The sequence below is a fragment of the Xiphophorus couchianus genome, chromosome 17, assembly GCF_001444195.1.
Source record: "Xiphophorus couchianus chromosome 17, X_couchianus-1.0, whole genome shotgun sequence".
Classification (NCBI taxonomy): Eukaryota; Metazoa; Chordata; class Actinopteri; order Cyprinodontiformes; family Poeciliidae; genus Xiphophorus; species Xiphophorus couchianus.
In genome coordinates this window covers 644,760-671,709 of record NC_040244.1, presented here as the reverse complement: position 1 = coordinate 671,709, position 26,950 = coordinate 644,760, and the positions used below count along the sequence as shown (strand labels likewise).

At 38.4% G+C, this 26,950-nt stretch overlaps 1 protein-coding gene across 3 annotated transcripts in view; it reads left to right on the top strand.

Annotated features, from left to right (window-relative positions):
- The window catches only part of LOC114160758 (plexin-B2-like), a 125,221-nt gene that overhangs the window by 47,313 nt on the left and 50,958 nt on the right, over positions 1 to 26,950 (top strand). For 2 of the 3 annotated variants that reach the window (XM_028043520.1, XM_028043518.1), the window contains exon 3: positions 1,992 to 2,028. The gene's annotated coding sequence lies outside the window, so the exon portion shown is untranslated. Of the gene's footprint in view, positions 1 to 1,991; positions 2,029 to 16,640; positions 16,730 to 26,950 lie in introns of all 3 variants that reach the window. The other variant, XM_028043519.1, reaches the window with a different exon arrangement.

Genomic DNA, 26,950 nt, shown 5'->3' with positions numbered 1-26,950 from the left:
ATTATTATAACAAGGATAGGGATGGACAAAATAAATTCTTTATTTCATTTGTAGCAGAAACTTAAATTAACAAAAGTTCAGAGAGAAATCAATAGTCATATTTAAAATAGTCAACAAATTTAAAATTTTAACAGAAGTGTTATAGGAAGGTGCTCTAGCCAGAAGCAATAATTAAAACCTGTTGGTTTCCATGGTGATCTCATTAAAATAAATAAGAGTCAAGACGAGAGAGCAAGTCCGAGGAAAGTAAAGTCTGGAAATGATCTCAAGAAAATAACATTACAAACTTTTTAAAGTTTTTTTTCGTACAGAGGTTCCAGGCGGAACCTTTGTAATGTGTTCCTGGTACGCCCATAAATCTGACCCCCATCTGTCAATTATTCCATCCAACCAGGCGTCCGTCCAACCAATCAACTATCCATTTGTTCATCCAATCGTCCATCCGTCCATCCAGAACTTTTGTATTTATTCTTTTATCTGAGCCAGAATGGGTCGATGGTTCTGGAAGGTAGAAGCAGGAAATCTGTGGGAACCTCCACTGTGTCCAGATCGGATCGACTCCGGTCCAAACACTAATAAACCCGTCAGTTCCTCTCAGCTCGGCTTCACTGGGTCCAAATCCTTTCAGAATAAAATCCTCCTGATCATTAACCGGATCCCTTAATCCCAGCCGATGCCGTATCGGCTGCCAGGACCGTTCCCAGGTACTTTGAGATGATGGAAGGGAAAACCGGCGGACTGATGCGCTGCCATCTGGATGTTTGGATCAGAACATATGGCCGGCCCGTCTCTGCCATCCAGAAGCATATGGCTGCCTGAGATAGAGCGCAGACAGAGCGGGCGGTTCTGCTGGGCAGCACCGAGGGCCTCCGGATCGTTAGAAGAGCTGCCAAACAAACTTCACAACACACTCACACACTCCGCTCGTGGCGGCGTGCGCGACACTGATTCTTGTCCTCCATGAGCGAATAAAGCTACCTGTAAACTGGGGCTTATTCAGCATTATTTCTCTTTCTCCTCGCTGCGTCTCATTTGCAAATAGATGTTCTCGTTTTAAAAGCGTTCGCTCTGCTGTTGAGCGTCTTATCGTTAGCGGAGGAAACACAGTGACTCTGCTCCAGTTTCAAATTAAAATGCCTTCAGTGGAATGTGTTTCCTGATGAAAGGCCGTGTTTGAAGCGGGCAGCGCTCCAGCTTTCCTCCATTCTTTCTCTGCTCCAGATAATACAAGATTTCTGGCCGTTTGTTTGAATTAATTATGAGAAATAATTATGTTTTACATTTGTGGGTGTAAGCCTGGTTTCGCTGTGATACAAAGGCGTCTCTGTAGCTGGAAGCTGATTCATGATCACACTGGCACCTCCAGAGGTTTGGCTGGATCCAGATGTTCAGGCGGTTCTGAGGAAGGAAACCAACAGACTAAAGGATTCCTTTAGGTTCATCCATCCACCCATCCATCCATCCATCCACCCATCCATCCATCCAGTTATTCATCCAGTTATTCATCCATCCATCCATCCATCCATCCATCCAGTTATTCATCCATCCATCCATCCGACCGTTTGTTCGTCCATCCATCATTCTTCAGTAGTGTTGCCAATATTCCCTTTCTGTCCTGCTAGCTGTAATTAGCTTGGATCTGACAGATCAACATTATGTTCTGTATTATTGTTGTTTTCCATTTAATTTGCTAAACTTCAGAAGTTTAACTGAATTTCTTCAGTTCAGCTAAACTTTCATGGTTCGAACATTTTAGGTTCTTTGCTTCTTTGAAACTTGGCTGAAGGTCCGTCAGATTGTTTGAAGGTCACCTGTGCGTCTTTATCCAACAGTCCTGCCTCAGATTCTCAGTCTGGGCTTTGACTATGCCATTCTAACCCCTGAATCTGCTTTGATCTAAACCAGGGGTGTCCAGATTGTGGCCCTTTTTTGTGGCCCCCAACAGTGATGCAAACCTCTTGCCTCCTAACAGATATGTTTGTCTCTTTCAGGAGATCGAGGTCATCAGAGGTCGCTCACTTTGATCAGGTAAGGATGCTTTTATTTTGAAATCGGATCATCAGTCTTTGTGGACTCTGTCATAGTTTTTCCTTTTCACCCTGATGGCTGTGTTGACGTTTTGACAGTCAGTACAGCTGCTTTCTTCAGCTGAATCTTTGTGTTTCTTAGTAATGATTCAAGGTCAAAGGTTAATTTCAGGCTCCAGGCTGTTTCTCTAACACTCCACACAGAGACGAAATCATTACTGAAACAACAACTGTTTTTTTTTATCTTTTACTTTTATCACCTCAGGGTATTTTATTGTGACTTTATGTTGTAGAGCAGCAGAAAGCGGCTCACAATCGTGACGTGGAAAGAAAATTAATTTTTTACAATTAAAATCAGAAAAACACATTCTCACCTCATTTAATCCAAACCGTTTAAAAGTTCCAGATTTAGTGAGGAATAATACAGACAACAAAAACTGGATTATAATTAGCACTCAGAGTGATTTTTATCGTACAAACACAAACACTGCTTTTGAATACATTTCTTTTGGACACGTGTCACATAAAAAGTTATTTTTATCAATAAACTGCTCACAGCAACACAATTTAATCTTATTTTGAAAATAATTGATATTTATTGATAGTCTAATTGAACAAACAGTGGAGAAAATAGTGACGATAATAATTCTGACATTCATTAACTGGAATTTATTGTGACAACAAAAAATCTAAGTTCTTATAATGACGATAAATTTATCACAATAAACGATACGATAAATAACCACTTCTAATAATATGAGACTGAACCACCGTCCCCACAGCAATACACGGTGGTGGCAGCATCATGTTGGTCAGACGACATGTAATCCTAGTCAGAGGCTGCAGAAGACTTGAAACTGGGGTGAAGCTTCACGTCCTAGTCAAAGCCCAGGTCTAAATTTAAATTGAAATCTGTTGCCAGGCTGTGACCTGGTTAACACAGATGTTCTCCATCAGACTGAATTTCCTCTGTTTTATGAAGGAGAATGAACAGAAATCAAACTTTTTCCGGTTTTAACGTCAACAGACTCTAAATTATTTCAGTTTCTTTCCTCCAGCACAGAATCTGAACAGTTTTCTGTGTAGGTTTGAATTTTAGACCAGTGGAGTCATTTATCAGCACTTCCAGTTCAGATAAGGAGCCGGAGGCATCAGAAACCCTTGCTGGACCAGAATCAGCCCTCCCAGTGTGACCAGTCGATTTAAATGGTCGTCACATCTGAATGTGTGGTTTTCTGTGATCCGCTCGCGCTCTGCCAGCTCGATTAAAGCGTGGCGCCTCTGTGTGAGGCTTTCCTCCCTCCATCACCCGTCATGGCCGTCGGTTCCAACACAACTTCTACTTTCTTCAGTACACACCTTTGTTTTCTGTCTAATTCAGTTTCATCATTTTCATTTCAAGTCTGCAATAGAGCCAGATTCCTCGGGTTCAGTTGGCTCAATGCTTTATGAATAAGCTGGCAGCTTGTGTTTATTACCTGGACAAAAACGTAAAAAATTACCTGTAGAGATGCACCAATCCGCTTTAATCCGACTCCAGTCCGTTTGCCTAGAAAGTCCGGTTCGTTTGTGGAGGTGTGAATGCACAAAAATCCAAACTCTGGTCCGCCGACAAACCTCGATTTCGGTTTGTTTGAAGTGAACCCCAATACACTGGGGACCGCTCCAAAAGCTGGATGTGGAGCACAGCGCAGGGCATTCTGGGTAAAAACTGCCAAAACAAACATGCTAGCCTAGTGCCAGCAGGAGAAATGGCTTGTTTTTAGAAATCTATTTTAGTTTCCATTTGGTGAAAAAGGAAGTTGTGCTCAGTGTTTTCTTTGTGTCGTTTCCTTCAGTGGTTCTTGGTGCAGCGCCCCCACAGGCCAGGAGGGCAACAGGTTGCTCAAATGGTTTGGTTGGTTTGATGACCAGAACCAAGTTGATCAGAACCGAGCAGGTTGATAAAAACAGCCTTTAGATGACCTTGGAAATACAAACTTTAAACATTTTAACTGAATTTGATTTGAAGTGAGGACGTTAGCAGTTCATAATTCATCTAGGTCTTTAAGTCTTTCCTTTAACTTATAGAAATCCCTGACTGCTGGAGTTCATTCAACTATTTCCTGATCTGGAAGTGCTATTTCGAGCTTTGACTAGGCCGTTCTGGAAGCTAAATGTTAAACCAGTTTGAATGTGTTTGGGATCAGCGTCCATCTGAGCCCAACTGTTAATTTCAGTTCATCTGTTTGGAGGTTGAGTCCTTTTATATTATTCCATCTGCTTTTTGCAACACACCAGTAACCCCTCAGCATCATGCTGCCACTGCCGTGCTCGACAGTCAGGGCAGTGTTGAGTTGTGTAAGATCTTCCTCTTATTAGCATTCAGTAGAAACTACGAGAAAAAAGCTAAAGTACCAGAAACCGGAGAAAGTTTTAATGAAGCCGTTTCTGTTCACTCAGTCGGGTCAGAGTTCTGGTCTGCATGTGTGGGTCCAGCTGACTGTTGTGTTTGGCCAAAACCCAGTGTTTTTATCGGCCTCTGAGCCGGACCGGAGTCAGCTGGACTGGAGTCAGGACTCGGTGTGTGTCCATCTTCTTCACCGCTCGTAAATTTATGACCTTAACCATGAAAAGAAATGAAGAATTAAAGATGGAGGGAGAAAACTGGGATGATGAAAAAAGTCTGGATGGTTTAAATGTGCAGAGAATGAAAAGAGAAGAAAGGCGAAGGCGTGACAGACTTGGAAGGGGAACTTGAAGACTTGGAGCTGAGTTTTATCAGCTGCCAACTGCTGCTGGTGTGTGTGTGTGTGTGTGTGTGTGTGTGTGTGTGTGTGTGTGTGTGTGTGTGTGTGTGTGGTATGAGTGAATGGTTTCAGGCTTGTCGTCGGTGTTTTACTGGGTTCAGTCTGGATGGATGAATGCTCGTGTGCTTTTCTCTATTTTCTTTCCTGCGGCCTTTCTTTGGTTGCGGACCAGAGGGGCAGCGGAGCTGGCCAGACGTCTGTTTTCTATCAGCGCTGTTGCTAAATCTTAATGTTCTCCGTTTAAAGCTGAGCAGAAAACAAAGCCGCTGCTTTTAAGGATTTGGATCCGTGTTCTTCTGCTTTCAGGCTCCGTTTAGTTTGGATCCGATTCTAAGAGAGAATTTGTGTCTTGGAGCTGAATTGTGGTGTGGAGGAGAAATGATTGGTGGCTCCTAAGAGATGTTACAAATAAAAGTCTGAAAAGTGTGGCATACATCTGAATTAATCAGTTAACTCTGGCCTTTGTTTGTCATAAAATAATCAAAAGTACTTTCAGCTGAAGGAAATAAAGTAGTCTGAGTAGATTTTGTGTAGTGTTGGATCTGATTCATTGTAGATCCAAACCTTAAAAAGTAATTTATACATTTGCTAAATACAATGTAACCAGTTGGGTACTAACTAGTTACATTTACTCAATTACATTTACCTCAGTAACTCTTTTACTAAGCTGCACTTTGTACTTTTACTTGAGTAATTTTATTATGAAGTATTTCTACTCTTGAGTAAAATTTCTGGATTTTCTACCCACTGAATGAAAAACAAACACGTTTCAACCAAAACTTCACCAGACAGACTCACACTGCAGTTTCTGTTAAAGTTTCAAGTTTTATCTTGAAAGAAACTGATTTAAAAACATTTTCATTTGTTTGATTTTGTTTTTTATTATATAAATTGTCATTTTGGTCCTTAAAATGCCAAAATTTCCACTTAACTTTATATCTAATGTAATTTTTAAGTATTAAATGATTGATAATTTGATCAGTTACTCAGTACTTCAGTAAAATCTTTGGTTCTCTACCCACCTCTGGTAGTTAATAACCAACACTTTGTATAATTTAGCATATTTGTTTCTCTGCTTCCCTCAGTTGATGATGAATTTGTGTGAAAATGTGCAGAAAGCCCAGTTCAGAGGACGCATGTTTGCTGTTTGTCCTTAACTCCTGTTTAGCTTATCTCTGCGCTTCTGGCTTTCATCAGTCAGCCATAATGAGGACCTAAAGAGCCCTTAATAGCTGTATTAATAATAATCACGGCTCGCATGTCATCTTTAGCTGCAGGAGAATCACAAACACCCAGCAGTGTCTTTTCTTCCATCTGGCGCCCGCCCCGAGGCGTCCCCCTATTGTTGGTCCGAAGCAGCTCTTTGTTGTTTCCCAGCAGGAGTTTTCTGTCCGTCCTTTGATTGCTTTTTCTCTCCTGAAGACGGCTGAGTCAGGGATACCTGCGGCTGGCTGCTGTTAAACAGCAGACTGAGAAGGTTCCAGTGGAAAGTGAAAGGAGGCAGACTTTCTACGTTTAAAGATGTTTTCACACCTGACAGTCCGGTAGACTTGGTGCGATTAGGGACCAAAATGGCAACTTTAGTTACATTTTCAGCTTGTGTGGTTCGAATTTATATTTCATTAATTAAAAAAACTATTCCCCTGCTCGCCTGCGGGGGCGCTGCACTAAGAACTACTAAAGGAATTAACACAAAACATCTAAAGACACTGAGCACGACTTCCTTTTTCACAAAACGTAAGGAAAATGGAGTGGTATCAGATTATAGCAGTTAAAGGTTTTATTTATTGATATAAAAACTGGTTTGCCTATTAGCCGCTAACGCTAGCGACGCTCCTCAGGCGCCTTTACGACGCACTGAGTCATCCGCCTTTCTTTCTTACCCGATTTCTATAAAATATGGCTTAAATTAAAGTTGAGAAAAATGTTAAATATATTTTCTCCCTGGATGTAAATAAATCTATAAACAGTTTGGTTTCTGTCAAGATGCGAGAGAGTGCTAAGCAAATTCCTCTTTTGCTCAATAATTGAATTTTACATAATTTGCGCTGCTAAAATTAGTTTAAAATTTATACTTTATAAAATATTTCTTCCTATTCTACAAGCAAACGAGGCAATTAGTCCAGTTTCTGTTGTTTGTTGAAGGTTCAACAGTTGCAGCGGCTGCAGTGCATCAGCAAAGGGAAAATAACGGCGATGAAGAACTAGACACACATATTCTGCTCTGTTACGCTACGCACAGTCTTGTTGCCATAGCAACGGACAACAACACCAATATATTTCAGGATTCAACATCAAAAAACACTCAAACATTTCCCACACAAAGAACAGAACATTCAGTCCGTTAAAGTATTGGTTTTAGGCTGGATGTTTATTATGTGATTGTTATGTGATTGCTGTGGTAGATTAGCTACCGCTGCTTTTGGCTTAGCTAACTCTGCTGTGGTTGATTAGCAAATTTAAACATCTGCTCTACTGATGATCTATCAGAGTTCAGTTACAAAACAGAATTCCACAGCTTGTCTACGGTTGCGGTTGTCATAGTCAAGCTAGCTTGACCTACTTTCCTTTCCCTTGCTATTTTTGTCTTAATTAAAACTTTTTCCTAACCTTGTTATCTAGTTGTAGCAAAGCACTGTGTTCCTTTTTTTTTGTACATCAGGTGTACATTTAAAATTTAGCGTGTTATATGGATACCAGCTAAAGCCAATGCTAGCCATCGTTAGCAAGCAGCTTCTTGCCCTCCAGCAGAGAAATGGGGGCAGGAGGGACTAGCGCGCAGGGCATCATGATACATGGGGTCCGTAGTTAACTTCCTGCTTTTGGAGCGGTCTCTGATCTGCTTGCATTCACACTGCATTCAAACCAAACCAGAGTTCACTTCAACCGAATCAACACAGAGCTTTTTAGGTGGATCAGAGTTTGCTTTTTGGGTTCCATTGCTCGTTCACACCTCCCCAAACGAACTGGAGTTGGATGAAAGCGAAGTGAACAGGGCTAACGCTGTAATGGACGACAGCAGAGACGCTGTGCAGCTCTGATGGCTTTAACAGCTTCCTCTCCGCTCGTTCAGTCTTTCATTCCTCTCTCTGTGAGCGAGGGAGTCGGCCCACAGCAACAGGTTCAGATTTAATGTCTTTCACATATGACGACAGAACCCAAATGAGTCACGCTGCAAGTGAAACGCATGTTTTTTTTCTAAATTAAATCAGCAAATCTGTGTTCAGCACAAAGTTTTATTAGTCATAAACAAACTGAAGCATTTTTTCCACCCAAGCCACAAACTATATGCTGAATTTCTGCCTGGAAATTGAATCCTTCAGCCAAACTAAATGGCTTTTAGTCCCAGTGGGTAAAACGCGCTCAGAGAGAATTTAAAATAGAAGTTTAACCATCTAAAACCCCAAAGCTGGAGGTTAGAATAAAAATACCTAAATTAAAGCCTTAAGTAATGAGTCTGCAAAGATGCATGTTGCACAAGTTTCAGATGAGAAATTACATGGCAGTTAGAAAACCAATCAACGTACGGTAACATTCACCCAGAACAAAAGTAGTGACGGCAAAATGGAGAGAAATCTGTTTGGTTGCAAGGAAAAAACACATTTCAAAAGTTTAAATTAGAAAAACATAAAAATAATTTTAAAAATTGAAGCAAAATCAGTCTGAAATTACAGTGGCAACTTTTGAGCTTTCTGTCTAAATACATTATTTTATATATACAGTATATATTCATTTAAATGGTTTGAAATAAAACAATAACTAATTAAATAATATTCATTGTTTTAATACAGGCCAATTACCTTATTTAGGAAATGAATAAAGTGCAAAAACACAAAATCTTAACAGGTTTTTTTTGTCTAGTTTCTAGTGCAAATATCTTACCAGTAACTTTTTATCATGAAATTGGAGCTTTTGTAAGTAAATGAATCCTTCATATTGAAGGAAAATCAATGTTGCGTTGGCAGATAAATTAACTTTATAACATGGAGAAAAATATCTTGTTGTTGGTGAAATAATCTGACAATGTAACAAGCACTGTTTCCATTAATATTAAGGATTTATTGACTTAAAACAAGCTCCAATATCTTGCTTAAAAGTTAATTATAAGTTAGGTTTTCGTATTTTAAATGACCCAAGTTATTTACACTAGAAACTAGACAGAAAATATTTGGTTAGATTTTGTCTTTTTGCAGTGTAGAGTTGATTACGTATTGTCAATAATTACAAATAATTACACATAATTACGTGGCCATATTTTTAAAATTTCCTGTCAATCTTTAACTGTAACTAGTTACATTTACTTGAGTAACTTTTTTGAAAAAATTACTTTTACTACATGTACTTTTTACTTTAACTTGAGTATTTTTATTTTGATGTATCTCTACTCTAAAATTTCTGGATTTTCTTCCCGCTAAATGAAAAACTAAATTGTTTTGACCAAAAACTCACCAGACTCAGACACACCTACAGTTTCTGCTAAAGTTTCATAAGTTCTTTATTTATCTTTTGCCTGATTTTGTTATTTTTTGTTACTTATAAAAATTATTGTCATTTTGGTTCTTGAAATACCAAAATATTCACTATTTTTATATTTTTTTTCCATCTGATGATGCAATTCTTAATTGTCTCTGAGAACCAACCGTCTCAGAGACAGTTTCTACCCGACAGCAATAACAAAACTAAATGCAATCAAAAACAACCATTAATCATCATAAATGATGGATGTGAGAATGTGGCTGTTCTTATTTATTGGTTTTTTTGTTTTGTTTTGTTTTTTTGTTTTTTTTCCAGTTATTTGTTATTTCTTACATTGTGTGTGAATTGTGAGACAGTTTTTTTTGTTTGTTTGTTTGTTTTTAAGCATATGCACCGACTGATGGCACTTTTTAAATTTCGTTGTTCTTGTGACAATGACAATAAAGATTTATCTATCTATAATTTAATCAGGCTTTGATTTACCAAACACTTTTTTGCTTTTGAGTCATTTCTTGGACGGCTACTTTTTACTTTTCCTTGAGTAAAAATACTTTTACTTGAGTATAATTTTGCGGCTAACCTCTGCAGAAGACTTCCTGTTTGTGCGTTCAGCATTTCGTTGGGATAAATGGCCGACAGCATCCGGAGGATCTAATTATTCTGTCAACATTACATTCCCTCAGATATGAATTTCTGCCGGGTCGTCTCCCATTCTTCTCCCAGCTCCAGCGATAATAAAACTTTCTAACGTTTGCCACAGGCTGGATTTTTAATCTCGTGGATCGTTTTGATCTCCAGAATCATTCTTTGTCATCGTTTTTGAATTAAACCCGTCTTGAATCTCTGCACTTGAATTTATTCACAGGATTGTGCAGCTATAAACAATCACTTTTCCACATATTCGCCCCTCTGGGTTCTGTTAGTCAGAGTGTTTGTCGGCTTGTGAAAGTCTTAAAATGTCTTTAATGGCGGCGTGTGGACTGGATTCCTCTCCAGCTTATGAGGTTTTATTTGTCTTGTTAGAGCAGCAGCCAGATTTAAAATGATTTAGAGACAAACGGAAGACACAAAGTCCTGAGAGGACGAGATGAAGACCGCCACGTCCGTCCATTTGGCTATTCATCCATCTATCCAGTTGTTACCATTACATTACTTTAAAATGGTTTCAAACAACAATATTATTGTTTATTGCAATAACTTCTGGGAAAATTTATCGTCCAGTAAAAGTAATTATCATGACTGGCCTATTGAGAATCTCTTCTTGTTGTTGCAGCTTTTTCCATCCACTTAACTTCCCATTAATATCCTTGGAAACTGTCCTTCTGGAGCAGCTATCTACATGTTTGTGATACTCATGTTTATCATCGGTTCCATTAAATAAACTACTAACCATCAGTACTACGCTTTTAAACGGATCAACTCGTTCCCTCCTGTGTATTTGCTCCGGCTGTTTCATTTTGGGAGTTGTTTTTTGTTCTCCTGCAGAATGAAATGTTGTTTCTGCGCCGTTTGGTCGGCGCCTGGAGCCGAGCGCTCAGCCGTGCAGAAAAGACGGCAGCGACTCCGAGAGCGGCCGCACCAAATGTGATGAATAGTTTGAGTTGCCGGAGACGCTTTGTTGCTCACAAATCATGATTGGATTTTCAAAAAGGAATGCTAACAGACTCTTATTATCAGCAGCCAGCGGAGGAACGTGTGTGTGTGTGTGTGTGTGACCTGAATGCTGTTTTTTCTGCCCTCACACTCGTCCCTCAGGAATAAATTGCGGGGTAAAGTAGATGGACTTCATTTGCTCTCTCCTGGATGTGGAGTAAGCGCGGAGGAGATGATGAGCTTTTGTTCCCCTCGCCGGCGCTCATCAGATGTTTCATGGCCTCCATTAGATGAGCGGCGTGTCGCCGGCTGCAGACCAGCTTAAATCGCCTCTTTAAACTTCTTTTCTTGGGATAAAAACCTTTCAGTCCAAGTTTTGGCTCCAGCTGGTTTAGAGTTGGACGTCAAGTTTAACTCCGAGGTTAGAAAATAACGGTAGATGGTAGATTTCCTTTTATTCGCCAAATTATTTCCGCAAACTTAGCATAATCACTGATTTCATTCATTTTTTATTGTTTTTGTAGAGCTCATTTAAAATATTGGAAAGAAAAATCAGGTTGTGAAGATGGCACGCTCCTGCAGCTAATCCAGGACTAGCATTCACTTTTCTTTGTGCTGATTGGTTGAAACCCTAAGATCAGACATAAGGAATATTACAGATGTTAGCTTCTGCGTTAGCACAAACACATTTGAAGCTATATTTGTGTTTGAAATATTAAAATACTCTGTTAAAAGCGTTTTAACCAAAACCCCACAAATAGTTTTTGTTTTTACAGTTTATGTCGCCACTTCAGAACAAATGTTGACAAAAAGTAATTTTATTCCTATCAATCCTAGAGCATTAAGCTCAGTACATCAGTAATGACATAAGGTTGTCATGGTAACGAATTTAGCTTGGACGATAAATAGTCTCAGTATTAATTACAACAATGTTGTTTTAAACAGTTTTCCAGTGAAATGTTGTTCCAAAGGCATCCTTTATCTACAACCAGCATGTTTTAAATAAAAACAGTAGCTTCTACTGGGAAACTGAAACTGGGTCATCAGCCGGTCTTCCATCCAGAACCTTTGACCAAATCAACACAGTAACAGTTCAGTTCACTAAATAAACCTCCTTCCTTAGGGTTCGTTCACACCAGCCATTTTTAGTCTGTTTTTATATAACTTTAGTCTAGAAAGTTCGGTTCATTTGTGGAGGTGTGAATGCTAATCAAACTCCAGTCCGCCTACAAACCCCAGTCTGGGTTCGGTTGAAGTGAAATCTTGTTCAGTTCAGATGTCAGGGTTTCCCCCAGTGTTTTATAAGCCTGGCGGCCCACCATGCTTTGCTAGGCCACCCGCCAGGCCAAGCGTTGCTTGTTTATGTTGTTAGGACAATAATAATAATTTTAAAAATTGCTTAATTTATTTATTTTTTGATAATTCTTTAAGCTGGATTGTAAGCGTTTCTGTTCTGAGCGTTTCACTCGTGGAGCAGATTTCTTTCTAAAAGTTTTATAGCTTATACATTTAAAGCCGGAGAGCGGACCAATCACACACGCCGCTGCTTTATTAAGTTTACCTCAGCGCAGATCCCGCAACGCCTCCGTTCACTCAAACTGGACACAGGCTGACCTGTATGGATATTTACATCAACCCAGACTGGGTAGTTATTTTTCTTTGGAGAATTTTATATCAAGGTCAGAGTTTAAAACGAACCACGTTAGCTCTGGTTGTGCAGCTCTATGTTAACCACAGGAATAACTTGTAGTCGCGCGTCTGTTTGCAGCCATTTGCGCGTTGAGCGAGTGATGAGAATGATTTATCTTTGTGGACAGAATTATGTACGCCGTTTACATCTCAACACGCTGCCCAGCGTGTGGCGCTGTCTTCCCTGTAAAGTTTACGTCTATGGTCCTGGTTGGCCGGAGGGTTAGCGTTTAACGAATCAGTGCTGACCTCATCATGCAGGTTCAGCCCAGTGAGGAGCTTTCGCGCTGGTTTTATATTATTTTATTATTATTTCCAGTATTATTTTAATGGTTACACGAAGCACCAAACCATATGAAATGCTTTGTCTACTTAGTCAGCCAGAGTTGATGCGCGCCGAGATCTGAGAAACTCGTCCCTCAAACTTGAGCAATCAGAACAGTTTCTGTGATTCTTATTAAAACTCAACAGAAATGAAATGTTAGAGCTACTAAAGCCACATTAGCAGCACTGAATTAAATCTACCGTTTGTTGCTCATCTCTGCTCAGTGCAGCAGATTGAACTCATCCTGCAGGGCCGGTCCAAGTCTGCATGAGGCCTGGGGCAGAATCTGACCTAGGGGCCCCTCTTGCTGCTAAAACATCAGCACCTCTAACAGCTTCTGGGTTTATTTAATCTGGGAGAGAGAGAGTAGATTAACTGGCCAACCTGAAAACAATCAGTTACAATTACAGTTTATTAATTTGCATTTGTGAACTAACAGCTCAAACTAAAAGATTAAACTCACAACATCAGATTGTTGTTATGGTAACAAAACAATCTAACTATGAATATTGTTCTTTGAACTTTTACAAAGTAAACTTGCCAGTTCCTTAAAATCTTACATTTAAATGTTGAACAACTTAAACAGTTTAATTTATGTATGCTGAAACCATTCAATCAAATTTAGCAGCATTGATAATCTCAATAAATGCTATATTTATGTATCTGTGCTAAAATATTAGCATTTATGGCCCCTGAAGCCCTGGGGGCCTGATGGAGCCGCTGACTTAATGTTGGCTTAGATAGCATTTCACTGGTGCTGTCTTCCCGTAACATATAATTATCCAGTAATATTTTTATTTTTCCTGTCAACTTAACATATTTTAATACAAAAGCACGGTGGAGCGCCTCGGGGCCCCGACCACCAGGCTGAGCAGGTTTTCTGGGGGATGTATATGGACCTGAACGCCAATTGGACCTGATCTGCAGAAAGTGGACTACAACGCAGGGCATTCTGGGTAGATACAACCAAAGATAACGTGCAAGCCTAGCGCTAGCACGAAAAATGGCTCCTGGTTTGATGCCAAAAACTAAAACAAAATCCTCCAACCGCTAAAATCTGATACCTCCGTTTTGTTTCCATCTGGTGAAGAAGGAAGTTGCTCTCAGCGTCTTCAGAGGTTTTTGTGTCGTTTCCTTCAGTGGTTCTTGGTGCAGCGCCCCCACAGGCCCGAAGGGGAACAGGTTGGTTTGGGTCAGAACCACAGCAGCTGGAGGTGGAATAAATGTTGAAGTTTTGGTCCCAAATCAAACAAACTCTTAAACTCTGACTCATTCTTTTCCTCCTCAACTAAAGGTTAACAAACAACCTCGCAGCTTTTGAACGCATCCCCTTCAGTTACTGATTCTTCCATTCAGGATCAGCAGCATTTCGCCAAAACTGTTGGGTCTGCTGGTTTTCTATTATTTTACTGCATTTGCTGGTAAATTGGGGAAGCGAAACCAGGTCAATGTTGGCGTGTTCCTGTTATTTTGATCTCAAACTTCATCTCACAAATTCACGGTTTTCTTTTCACTTCCTTTGTTGTATTTCTACAAAGTACAGACAAAACTTGAGCGTTTAAAAAGCATCGAAGATGTAATAAAAAACATTCACTGATTAAAAATAATTGTCTAGATGGTTTACGACTTGCATACAAGTGCTTATTCATCGAGTTTTGCAATAAATCAGTGACTTCTTCTGCTGTGTTAGTCTGTTTTGGGTTCATGAAGCATCCCATTTCTAATCACCTCTAAATGCATCGTAAAACTTGTTTGTAAGGCGACGTCTCTTCCTCTCTGCATCGCTCTTCTCTCCTTTTTGGGAGGATCTGACTTGTGTCTCGTCCCCTTCCCTCCGGACAGGCCAGGATCGTGAGGATTACCCGGGTTTTGTGTTTCAGTGAGGAGAAAGATGAGGGGAAAGAGGAGAGATGAGGAGAGGGCGGAGGAAGAGGAGTGTGTTGGCACACTGAGTGAGGATGGAGGGATAAAGATGGAGGAGAGGAGGAACTCCAGGGATTATGGAGTTTTTCCTTCCTTTTATCGTCTCTGCTGTTGAGTTTTTCTCTCGCTGCGCTTCGTAAAGCTCCGGCTTTTACAGACACAACCTCATTATGGCAGCTGAGTGTTTTCAGAATACAGAGTGGAAATCCAACACCAGACACACCCTCACTGTGGGACTCCCACACACACCCTATCAGCTCTAATTTACAATAAATCATATTCACACTCCCAGACATGGCTTCAGAAATGCTTCATTTCTGCTTCACAATTCACAAACAATCATCATTTATTATGTTTATGCAGTAAAATGGAAAAGAAAACGTGAAATTTTCCACATTTTGTCTCGTTTTAACTACAAACTTCATTATCGACATCCATAAATATGAAATATTTGAGCCCTTTATGCTGATGATGTCATGATCTCTCATCAGGACAATAAAAAAATAACATTGATAAAATCGCTACTGTTGCAAAATGAGCATATTTTCTACTAAAATTATTGTTGAACATCATGATATCGTCTGAAATAAACTGACATTTTTCCGTATCCTTTCCAACAAAACACTTTGGGAATGATGTCAGCCGTCCAACTTATGTTACACCTGAAACCAAAAGTTTACATCATGTCATCATTTCTTGTTTTACTTTCTAAAAGCCAGGAAACGTAACTAGAACATATTCAAAGATGTATTTTTTGGTGGCTTTCTTTGAATTCGTTAGTTTTCATGCATTTGGTTGATATTTTTTAAACTTTGACTTATTCAGATGTTTCAGTTTCCCTCCACAAACTTCTAATAGATTAACTGACATGTTTAAGTTAACAGATGCTTGACGAACCATTATACCCAGTACAGACATGATGGGAATGTAAAACCATTATAGTGCACAGGAACGAGACAAATTCTGGTCCAAAATGTGCAAATTGACTCCAGAAATAATCTGAAGACCTTGAGAAGTTGCTGCTGATGCTACTGAGACCGATAAGTCCTGCACCGACATGTTCTGAACGGCCGCTCTGCAAAACAACCAGTTCCCAGTTCCCTACTGGGACGAACACTTTCATTTCTGGAGCTAATGTCTAAAATCTAAAAATCTCTAAAAGATGTTCTTTTAGGTTTTCTGACTTTTAGCAAACAGAAATAATTTGGTGATTCAACAAAAGCATCAAAATTAAGTTCTTCCCCCCTGAAAAAATATAAAAAACAGAATAAACTGTAAACATGAAGTGAAATTACCACAGAAACGCACAACTTAAATTAATTCAGTAGCTAAATGATCACAAAACAATCAAAGTATCAGAATAAGAAGGCTGAAATTGACTGAGAATAATCAACAACCCAGTAGAGGAGCAGGGGCCATTCAGGGTAAATGACTGCAAATAGGCAATAAAAGCAGGAGAAACAGAAAAAAGATTACAAGACAAACATTAAGGAACCGACAGAAATGAGAGAAAAACCGAACCCAGAGTGAAGTGGAGGTAAAGAAAAGCTTCCCTCCATCTTGGAGGTGTTATTTCGGTAATTAGCCCCCTGCTGGTGACCGCAGCGCTCTGCCGTGATGAATGGACCCGCAGAACCGGCGGCAGTGTTAAGACGTTTTTAATACTTTTCTGGAAAGCATGGACTGAAAATGAAGGAAAAAGCACCAACTCTCCGCCCCCACTTACTCTGATGCTCCAAAATAAAACAGCGCATGTTTAATTTCATTCATTTAAAGCTGAAAATCAAACCAAACTCAGTTTAAATGATTTCTTTTCAGTTTTCCCTCCAACCTCCTGCAGCCGCTGAACTGAAGATGACAGAATCAGAACCGTGACGTTACATCGGATAACATCCTCATATCTCCTGGTTTGTCCTTTATTCTGTCTCTCTTTCTCCATCTTTGCATTTGTTGCCATTCGTCTCTCGTCTTATCTGCGTCCCCGGCTGTCAGGCAGCATCTGCGATAAGAAATGGCAGCTGGATCTGCGGCACAGACTGCAGTGGACTTGACGACTGTCACTTTGCGTCTTTAATTTGGAAAACGATTCGTCATACAGCCACCCGTCTCTGGACAGTGGACATGATTTTCCTGCTAAATACGGAAGAAAACCAGTTCTGAGTCATTATAGTTAATCAGATTCATCAGTTACTGAAATGATTAACTGTTCTAGTTAATTGTAAAAATGGTTTTTGAATCTAAATACTTCAAAATGTGCCAATATTCTTTTATCCAATTAATCGATTAATCATCAGAATAATCGATTAAGTCTGTGAAGATTAATCAGAATAATTGATTTCTAAAATGATCATTAGTTGCCTCTTTGTTCAGGATGTTGTGATCATATATTGTTTGTTAAACTACATAACAAATGTTTGAAAATATTTAGTAAATCTTGACTTTTAGTTCCTTTAACTTAAAGTTTAACTTTGTGGTTTTATTCTCCATAAAAATGTTTTTAAATTATTTGGAGAATAATTGACTTTACATGCAACATTAGATTTGTTGAATTATGTTTTTTACTTTTAAAACTTAATTGATTTAACATAATTTTTTTACTTTAACTTATTCATAACTAATTTTACTTTAATTGTAGGCTTAAATTTAAACTGTTAAACTTTAAACTTAAATCTTAGATATAAACTTAAACATTTTTGTTTCATCCTGATAATAAATGTTAAACTTAACTTTTGAGTTTTGGTAATCCCTAAATTAATTTAAACTTTAATCTTCCAGATGTTTTCTTTCTTAAATTTTCGCTTTTAACTTTAACATCAACCATACACTCAACCTTAAAACTGGAAGTTTCTAGAAAACTCCTGGTTAAACTTTTATCTTTACCAAATTGAGCTAAACTTTAATTTCAAGCTTAATATTAACTTTCAAGCTTTAGACCATAAAAACTTTTTGCTTTTATCTTTAAATGTCACTTCAAGCTGCTTTGTTCTTCTCCCATCTGAGTTTTTATCTGTTTTTATTTACATTAAAAATTCAGTTTTATGTTGGACATCCATGTCCAATATACCGTATTACCTTCTTTTTTTTTTTTACCATATTATATATTATATATATACTATACAGTATATATATATGTATATATTTTTTTTTTTGCAAAATGTGCTGTTGTGATTGGCCGAAGAGTCAGTTAAGCAATTTATCAATCTTTGGATGATACTTTTTCATAAAACTATTTTATTTTTAGTTCTGTCTGGACATTTTCTGCACCATAACTCGGTTTTTTGCACCAGTTTTCCCAGCCTGCATCCGGCTGAGGCGGTTAAAACCCAACAAGTTGAGGCTGAGACTCTGGAACCATTTCAGTGGAAACCAGGAATGTGTCTCTTCGTTTTTCTTCCTTGTCTGGTTTGGGGTATTGAATCAAAACGGTGACGTTGGCAGCAGCAGAAGTGAATCGATGAGATAAAAGATGCTGAAGAGCTCGATAGAGATGAGGCGGAACCGCTGGAAACGACCGATAATCAGCTGAACTCTTTCAACTCCTTTAAAATCGTCCATCTTCGCTGCCCGATGGAGGGATTTTAAAGTTTACAGGGTTATCATGAGTCCAACAGATAAGACTGGAGTGGCTGTGTTAGGAGAAAAGTTTTTAATAGCAAAAACCTCCCATATGCTAAAAATATGTTTCATATTTTCCCAGTAAGGACATCAAAGACTTTAATAGATGAGCTTTAAGGGCAAAACATTCATAACTCTGATGCTTTATTTACATTTTTTACCCCATTCTTTCATTAACTACTAAGATTAGGACTTCACAATATTAGAAAATCTGGAGTTTTCAGCTAAAATATCTGCCTGTGTTCTTCTTTTTTCTCTTTCTAAGCTGTCTGAACTTTCACATTTTTGAAATCTGACCTGAACCTTCAGAGACACATAAAGTCAGTTACCAAATCAGCCTTCTATCACCTGAAGAACATTTCTAGGATTAGACGACTAATGTAGAGAAACACATACATGCTTTTATCCTTAGTTGTATTGATTTCTACACCACTAACTGTGTTTCTATTCACTATAAATAATTGCACAATTTGACGTTTCAAAAATAAATTTTCTTAATGGAAACAGAAATTTTGAAGAAACTTAATTAAACTTTTTTTTTTGTGCTAGGATGAGGTGGTGTTTTTGGTTGTACCAACATTTATTTCATAAAACTGCAATGGATATACTTTTTTCACATTTTATGAGTCACATGATCAACAACCAGATGTTACCACTGGCAAAAACCATGAAGAAGACGACAGGAAGTGGTTGGCATATCATGTAATGCCATGTTTATTAATGATTTATTGCATGAACAAACTGATTCATGTGATTTTAATTATGTTTTTATTTAATGGAAACACCATAATTGTGAATTGTTTTTTCACATTAGCGTACATATTAAATAAAATGCAGCTAGCATTTTCACAGGTCTGCATAAAAAAATCAGGCATCTGATTCTGAACGTTTTCTCACTAAATCCCCATTTCTAAAATCCTTTCTTTTGTTAGTTTATCAATCAATTAACTAATTAGCACCAAAAGGAATTAATTTTAAAAAGCAAACAGCAGCTCATGTTTATTAGAAATCAGCTCTTATCCCTGAAACATTCAGATTTTATTAACGGGGCAAAAACTGAAAGTGCAAAAAATCAGAGATGTACCAACTTCAAATGTAACCCAGATCTGATGATTGTTGATTTAAAGTTATTTATATTACGGCTGTTTGGCGCTAGAAGTCGAGCTCCAGTGTTTCATCGTCGTCACTGACCAAAGATTTGCTGTAACTGACAGCAAAGTGACTCCCCCTCCCTCCTTCCTGAGGTCACGACCTCCTGGGAAACATTCCTCCGCTTCCACAGAAAGGGACGTCGTTGGCAGTCGACTGTGCAGGAAATTAGTTTTCATCCATGTGTGGGCATAAAGCAGCAGGAATGTGGTTCTGATTTAAACTGAGCGTTTTGGAGCAGTTCTCCATAAACAGCCAAACGGAGCGAAGAAGAACTTTTAACTTAACAAACATTTCAAACCACGTCATCAGGAGTGGTTTTCCGTACTTTTCTAATGCTGCTCCACTTTATTGACTGTTGCAGACATTTGTTGTACCATATTATGGAGGTCTTGACTTTGACTAGACCATAGCAATGCGGAGCATCCAGAGACTGTTACTTACTGACCCTAACCCCAACCCTAACCTAACCAGCTGCTGCAGTTCTCAAACCAACCAAACTATTTGAGCAACCTGTTCCCCTCCTCGCCTGTGGGGGCGCTGCACCAAGAACCACTGAAGGAAACAACATGAGCACAGCTTCCTGTTTCACAAAATGTGAACAAAAATGGAATGACGTCAGATTTTAGTGGTTGGAGGATATAAAAAACAAACACAAGGCATTTCTCCCACTAGCGCTAGGCTAAAATGTTTGCTTTGGTTGTATTTACCCAGAATGCCCTGCGCTGTAGACCACTTCCAGGTTTCTGAGCGGTCTCCTTGTAAATATATAAATATATAAAAGTAGTTTGCCTTCCTCAGGCTGTACCTACTATCCTAAAACAAAGTACTTGATGTTTATCGGACTGTACGGTGTAAAAAACTGTTTCAGACTTTATTACATTAGGAAGAAGTGGTTGATTCACAAAGAGAGAAGATGAGAAGTGAGAGACGAACAGGAGCGAGATGAGTTCAATTTAAAGTGAATAGGTGTGGAAGTTTGACGGGGTGAAAACTGGGAAGAGAGTGGAAGTATATGAGAAGGAGAGGTGAGGTTGCACGACGCTGACGGATGGAAAGTAAATTAAATGAGAACACCTTTTGGAGCTGAGATGAAACAGGATGTCACAATCCTCCTGCTCACTACTTTACTCTCTTTTCCCTGCAGTGTAAAATTAAATTTAGCAAAAACTAAGATTTGTTTTTGTGAAAACTGAAGTTATGGCATTTTAGTGCCTGAAATTCAGTCAGGAAGGTTCTGACAATCCTGAAAACTACCTAGAAAAATACCAGATGAACCTGCAGAATTTCAGAATGAGGACGCACCGATGGGCCGACCCGATACTGAGAAACACCTGAACTGACTTAAAACATTTCTCTTTTTTAAACACAGACGTAAACATACTGAAATACAAATTTATTTAATAACTCTGCATCAGTGCAGCACACCTTTTGAGCTAGGACTAAGTGTTTTTTTAGCTTTCTTAAAATTAGCCAATTTTGCAAAACTGTAATGGAAACACTTTTTTCGCATCAAAAGAGTCATGTGATCAATAATTGGATGTTGCTACTGGTGGAAATGACAAAGAAGATGACAGGAAGTGGTCGGAGGATGAGTTTTTTTAATGAGTTATTTTAATTGCGTTTCTTAATTAGTAGAAATTGTAAAATCCTATTTTATTTCAACATTAGTGGAATATTAATAAAGTTTCTTCCACATTTGTAATGGAAACTCAGCTAATGACCAATAAAAGTGACCTTAATGTCAGATTTGACTCTGCAGGTCTATTTTCTCAGCTATTAAAGCAGCTGCTCCTCTTGTGTGTGTGCACACTGTGGGACTGCAGCTTACTGTAGTTCATAGAGCTCTTTTTGCTGCTAAAGTCCAAAGAAAACGTTTAAAGTCCTTTCAGATAGTCTGAGGAACTATTGATCTGACCACTTTAAAAGATTACAAGAAAGTCTTGGTGCTTTAAAAGAAAAACTTAAAGAAACTTTGGCTAAAAAAGTTTTATTCTTTAATATATTTCTTAGGGTTACACAAATGCAATAAGTACTGAGTGCTAGAAGAACATAAACATCGCTGTGGTAAATGAGAGAGCAACGTAGAAGAGCAACTTTCGCTTCCAAGCCTTCAGTAATTGGATTTTGAGAGAGGAGGAACGGCCGTTCACCTCTCAGGACGATGGACCAGACAGAAGCTGGACAAAATGACCCCACGTCTGCCTCCCCACGGGTTGGTTAACGGGATGAAAAGTTCAAAACAATCTGTCTCTATTGTCTCTCACTCAGTCAATACAACGAGGAATTTTTACAGCCTCTGTGTTTTATTGTAGCAGAGCAGCTACAGATTGAACAGATGTAATTCTGACCCACCAGAATTAAAGAGGTTTGGAAACAGAAATTAAGTTGTTTTCTGGTGTTTCCTGACTAGTTCAGATTTAATGCAACATAATGTAAGATGATGGTTTATTATACACCTATTATTAAAACAAAGATGTATTTTTCTATTTTCTCATATTAAAACTAGTAACCTCTAACACTGAACCAACAGTAGCTTCACTTTTTCATTTACTTTGGATTGCCAAGAAGTTCTGTCAGTGTTTTAGTTTTTTAATCTGCTACAAGGCCGCCAAGTTTAGCTTTCTGAATGAAATTAGCTGCTTTTTACCTTTTTCCTTCTTTCTTCTTAGTTCCTTTTTTCTTCCTGTCTTCTTTTATCCTTTTTCCTTTTTATTGTCTTTTTCCTTCTATTATCATTACCAAATGTACTGTAAATATAACTAAAGTAATCCTATTCATGATATTTCTTTTCTAAGACAAAATAACTGAAATATGTTCAGAAAAATATTAATTGGTAAGGGGATAAAATAGTAATATTTCCACCATTTCTGTCATCCATGTTCTTCTATAAACAGAAAATGTGAAACTTCATTTTACTTATTATTTTAGATAAGTTGTTGAACGCGGTTGATGGTCTGTTGGTCAGTAAATAACAGTTGTGTCGATTCTTCCACCTGGAGTTCATATTTTCATAAAACTCCTCAGAAAACCTTGGAAAATGTACCATTGTTTTATTACTCTGTTGAAACAGGAAACCAAAATGATAATAAAACTACTGAGTTGTATGAATAAGGCAGATAAAGAGAGTAATGAGAAAGCCAGTTACTGTGGTGCTTGATGTTACGTCCATAACAAAGTGCATTAATGATGCAGCGTCTGAACTCCTGAGCAGAAACTAATATCCAGCTATTGTCAGGTTTGGAGGAGAACTGAAGGGGAACCTTTATATTAAAACAGCCTGTGGCGTTCTGAGTCCATATCGCTTTATATTCCAAACGAAATCGTCTCAATATTGCAGCTCTGACTCCTGCTTACTAAAGAGATCGTCGCCTTTTTCTTCACTGCAGCCTGAAGGGAATCAGATCGGTTCATAGTTTCCTCACCTCCATCTTTCCAAACTTCTTCCAGAAACATCATTTCTTTATTTTCTGCTTTCATTGCACAAGATTTTCCGTTTCCAGAAAAATGATAAACAGCCTCAAAAATGAGAGAACATTTAGCAACATCTTCATCTTTCTCTTCATATTACTGTCTTGTATGTGTTGTAGTTTTTTATTTTTAATAATTTCCTGGATGTTTTCCAGCAGTTTTCTGCTTTTCTTTTTAGTTTTAATGGTTTGACACTTTCACCACCCTCTCTGATTTTCCTTGTGAAGCCGAGGATCTTTAACGAACGTTTTCATCGACCGTCTCCTCCTCTGCTTCCTCTCCTCTCTGTGCTCATCAGCAAATACAGGATTCCTACTAACTTCACCCTTTTCCCTTTTTAGAAGTTGAAATTAGCTCTTTCTGACGTTTACAGTCTGAGGGAGCAGAGTAAAAACTACAAAATAGAGCAGAGAAATTCAGGTTTCTTAATTAGGAAGTTGTTTAATGAAGAATCATTTTAGTGTTTTGAAGTGTGTATAAATTAATAAAAACAATAGAGAAAATAAAAGCAGACTTGCATCAGTAGCCACTTTAAACTTGACCAATTTGACATCTCAAAAATAAATTTGCTTAATGGAAACACGACAGTTTTGGGGGAAAAAAAACAACTTTTCTTTGTCAAATCATGAGTTGTAATAAACAACTGGATGGTACTACTGTTGGAAACGACAAAGAAGATGACAGGAAGTGATGAAGGATGGTGTTTTTAATCACGTGAACAATTTTATTCACGTTTGAATTTAACTGTTTTTTTAATTAAATGAAAACAGTAATTGTGAAATTGTTGGGGGTTTTTTACATTATCAGAATATCAACAAAGTTTTGCACACATTTGTAATGGAAACGCAGCTAATCAATCTTTTTGTCCTACCACAACAAATGTAAATGGCTAATATACTCTACTTACTTTACCTGGAACAAATGAGATTAAGATTGAGTTTTTCACAAAATATCTGTTAATCCTACTGTGTTTAAGCATTTCATGTATCTTAACAGGATTTGTTTGGATTGTTTCAGTGTAATGAATATTTATTATTCTTTCTGACTCAATGATTTATTGATCGTCTTATATTTTATACGTTAAAGTTATTAAACTTGCATGATCTTTTTATTAATTAGTGTTTTGTACTCAGGTCAGTCAGGTCTAGAAGGCGACATTTTAAAACATAAAATTATGTTATATTTTACTTTACCCCACAAAAGGCCAAAAACACATAAATTACATCATATAGTATTGAATTCATTTGTGTTTTTATCTCCAAAGTGTTGCTGGAAAAGTTTAAACAGCTTGAATTTTACTGTGGAACAAGCCTGACCTCTAACTGACTTCAGACTGAAGATTTCTGGAGTCGTTTTCCCGTCAAACCGGTTTTACTGTAGTTACAAACGAGGCTCAATATTTTCTGAGAACATTATTAAGAATGTGAGTTTCTACTCCCAGTTTAACCCAGTTGGATAACCATCTGCAGCGCTCCTCGTTCCTCCTGCAGCTGCAGATAAATCCTCCTGGTTCATAATGTTTGAGCTGCTTTTATTCGTTTTGGATCCAGCCGCTCCTGCGATGGGTAAGAATCTGCGGGTTTTTGCGTTGCAGTGTGTGTGGATGGATATGAATCAGCACTTTCAATCAGTCACCTTCTGACTTCCAGTTTTCCTCTGCATGCTTCCCTGCAGCTGGAAGTTCCTGCTTTTAACGCAGAAACATAAACACACGGTGTGTATCGGCAAACAACAGGACTGTAACGTCACACACACCTCTGCTGCTCTGCTGAACCTAATTCAGTCTCCCACGCTCACCTTCTTCTCTTATTGGCTCTTCTATCTCCCACAATGTGCAGCGCCTCAGATTACCTCGGTGAGACGGCCCGGCTGGTCCAGGCCGGGTGGAGACGCTCTGAAAATTACCAACCCGCCGTCGCTGGCGTCTTCTCGCACATTACCAGACGTCCCAGCAGCTTTTCCTAATTAGCAGTAGGGTGAGCTAACTGCGGCGCGGCGCGGCGCTGCAGGAGGTGTGGCCCGCTGTGATGCTTCTGCGCTTCTTTTTTGGTTCACACAGCAGGTGTGACACACCTGCGGTTCATGACTGTGTTTTTATGAAGAAAAACACCATAAAGATGAAGTTTTATGATTGTTGTGTGCAATTTAAGCATAAAATGCAGCAATTTTGGACCAAATATTCACACAGGATGCAGAGGCGATAACTTTGGAAACAAAAAAAAGTTTTAATCCATGTACATCTCTAATATCTGGTTAAATATCTTAACTGTAGTTTTTTGTAGCCATTAGCAAATTTCTGGCATCATTCTGTTTTGATAATTGATCATTATTGTCATAACCAAGTTGTGTGTCGTTCAGTTTGTGTGAACAAAAAGCACCACGCTCTTTATTTTGGAAAAGATGATTGAAACTGACACAAAAATAATGGAAATGAAATGAGAATATTACGAACTCACATCACCTTCAACCAGATGAAAAATTACTATTTCCATTGGCAGATTATTTCACTTATAGCAGGAGAAAAATGTCTTTTTATAAGTGAAATAATCAGCCAGTGGAACTAACTTTTCAGGAATTATTGAGCTAAAACATGTTCATATTTCATTATGAGAAATTGCTTGTAAGTTAGTTTTGTCTCATTTGAAATGGACTGAGATATTTGCATAGAAACTAGACGAAAGTTACTTGGTAAGATGTTTGTCACAGTGTAAGTTGGAGGCGAAAGCTAATTCTGAGCTGGGGGATTGTTATTGTTGTCATAGCAACTGCAGTTAGTTACGGATACCTACCAATATGGCTGAGGGCTATGAAGTACCCGGGAAGTGTGACGTCATTTGAGAACTATTTAAGACTTGTTGCCATGGTTACGCATCATATCAACTGTCCAAAAGTAAAAGAGCTGCATCTGGAACCAGAGAAATAATGAACAATGAAGCCTATTAAAATGATTTAATAGGCTTTTTTAAAAAGCCCATCTAGGGACAAGTGCTGCGAATTAGCTGTTGCTATCGCACTATGACGTAAACATGGGACTGCTGTTTTGTTCAGTTTGTCTATGTCGCTGTATGTCTGTCCCTACCAAATAAACCAATTAAATTAAATCAGAACCAACAGAACCGGTCCAATATGGTCAGAATCAACGGTCAGCTTGATTTAGTACCAGCTTGTACCAGCAGAGGGGGACAGAGTACCCAAAAACTATACTGGATTAAAACTATAACATATTTTTACTCAAGTAAAAAGTAGCTATATAAGAAATTACTCAAATACGAGTAATAAAGTATCTGGTAAAAAGTTACTCAAGTACCGAGTAACTGATCAAATAATCAATCATTTAATATTTAAAAATTGTATCATCAGATGGACCAAAATATAAAGTTAAGAGGAAACTTAGATATTTTCAGGACCAAATTACAATAATTTATATAACAAAAATAACAAAGTTGGGCAAAATAACATTTTTAAAATGTTCATTTTTTCAAAATAAAACTTAAGAAACTTTAACAGAAACTGCAGGTGTTTGTTTGTGTCTGATTGGTTTTTCATTCAGTGGGAAGAAAATCCAGAAATTTTACAAAGTAAGAAAATTACTTGAGTAAAAGTAAAAATACTCCTAAGTGTAACTAGTTACTACCAAACTCTGGCAATGAAGGTTGGTTGTCCGGCTCGTCCTCGGACCAGAACCGGCGACCAGCGGCGGCGCTGGCGATGACTCAGACTCCTCCATGTTGGCGCCAACAGGTTGGGCGGCGTGAAGCGTGTTTCCAGGCCCGCTGTCATCAGGAATTAGTTCCCATCGTGTCCCAGATTGGAGCCTTTTAAACGGGAAGATCTCCTCATTTCTCTCCCTTTTATCTCCGTCCAGCTCATTGATATTCACGAGGTTCTTCACC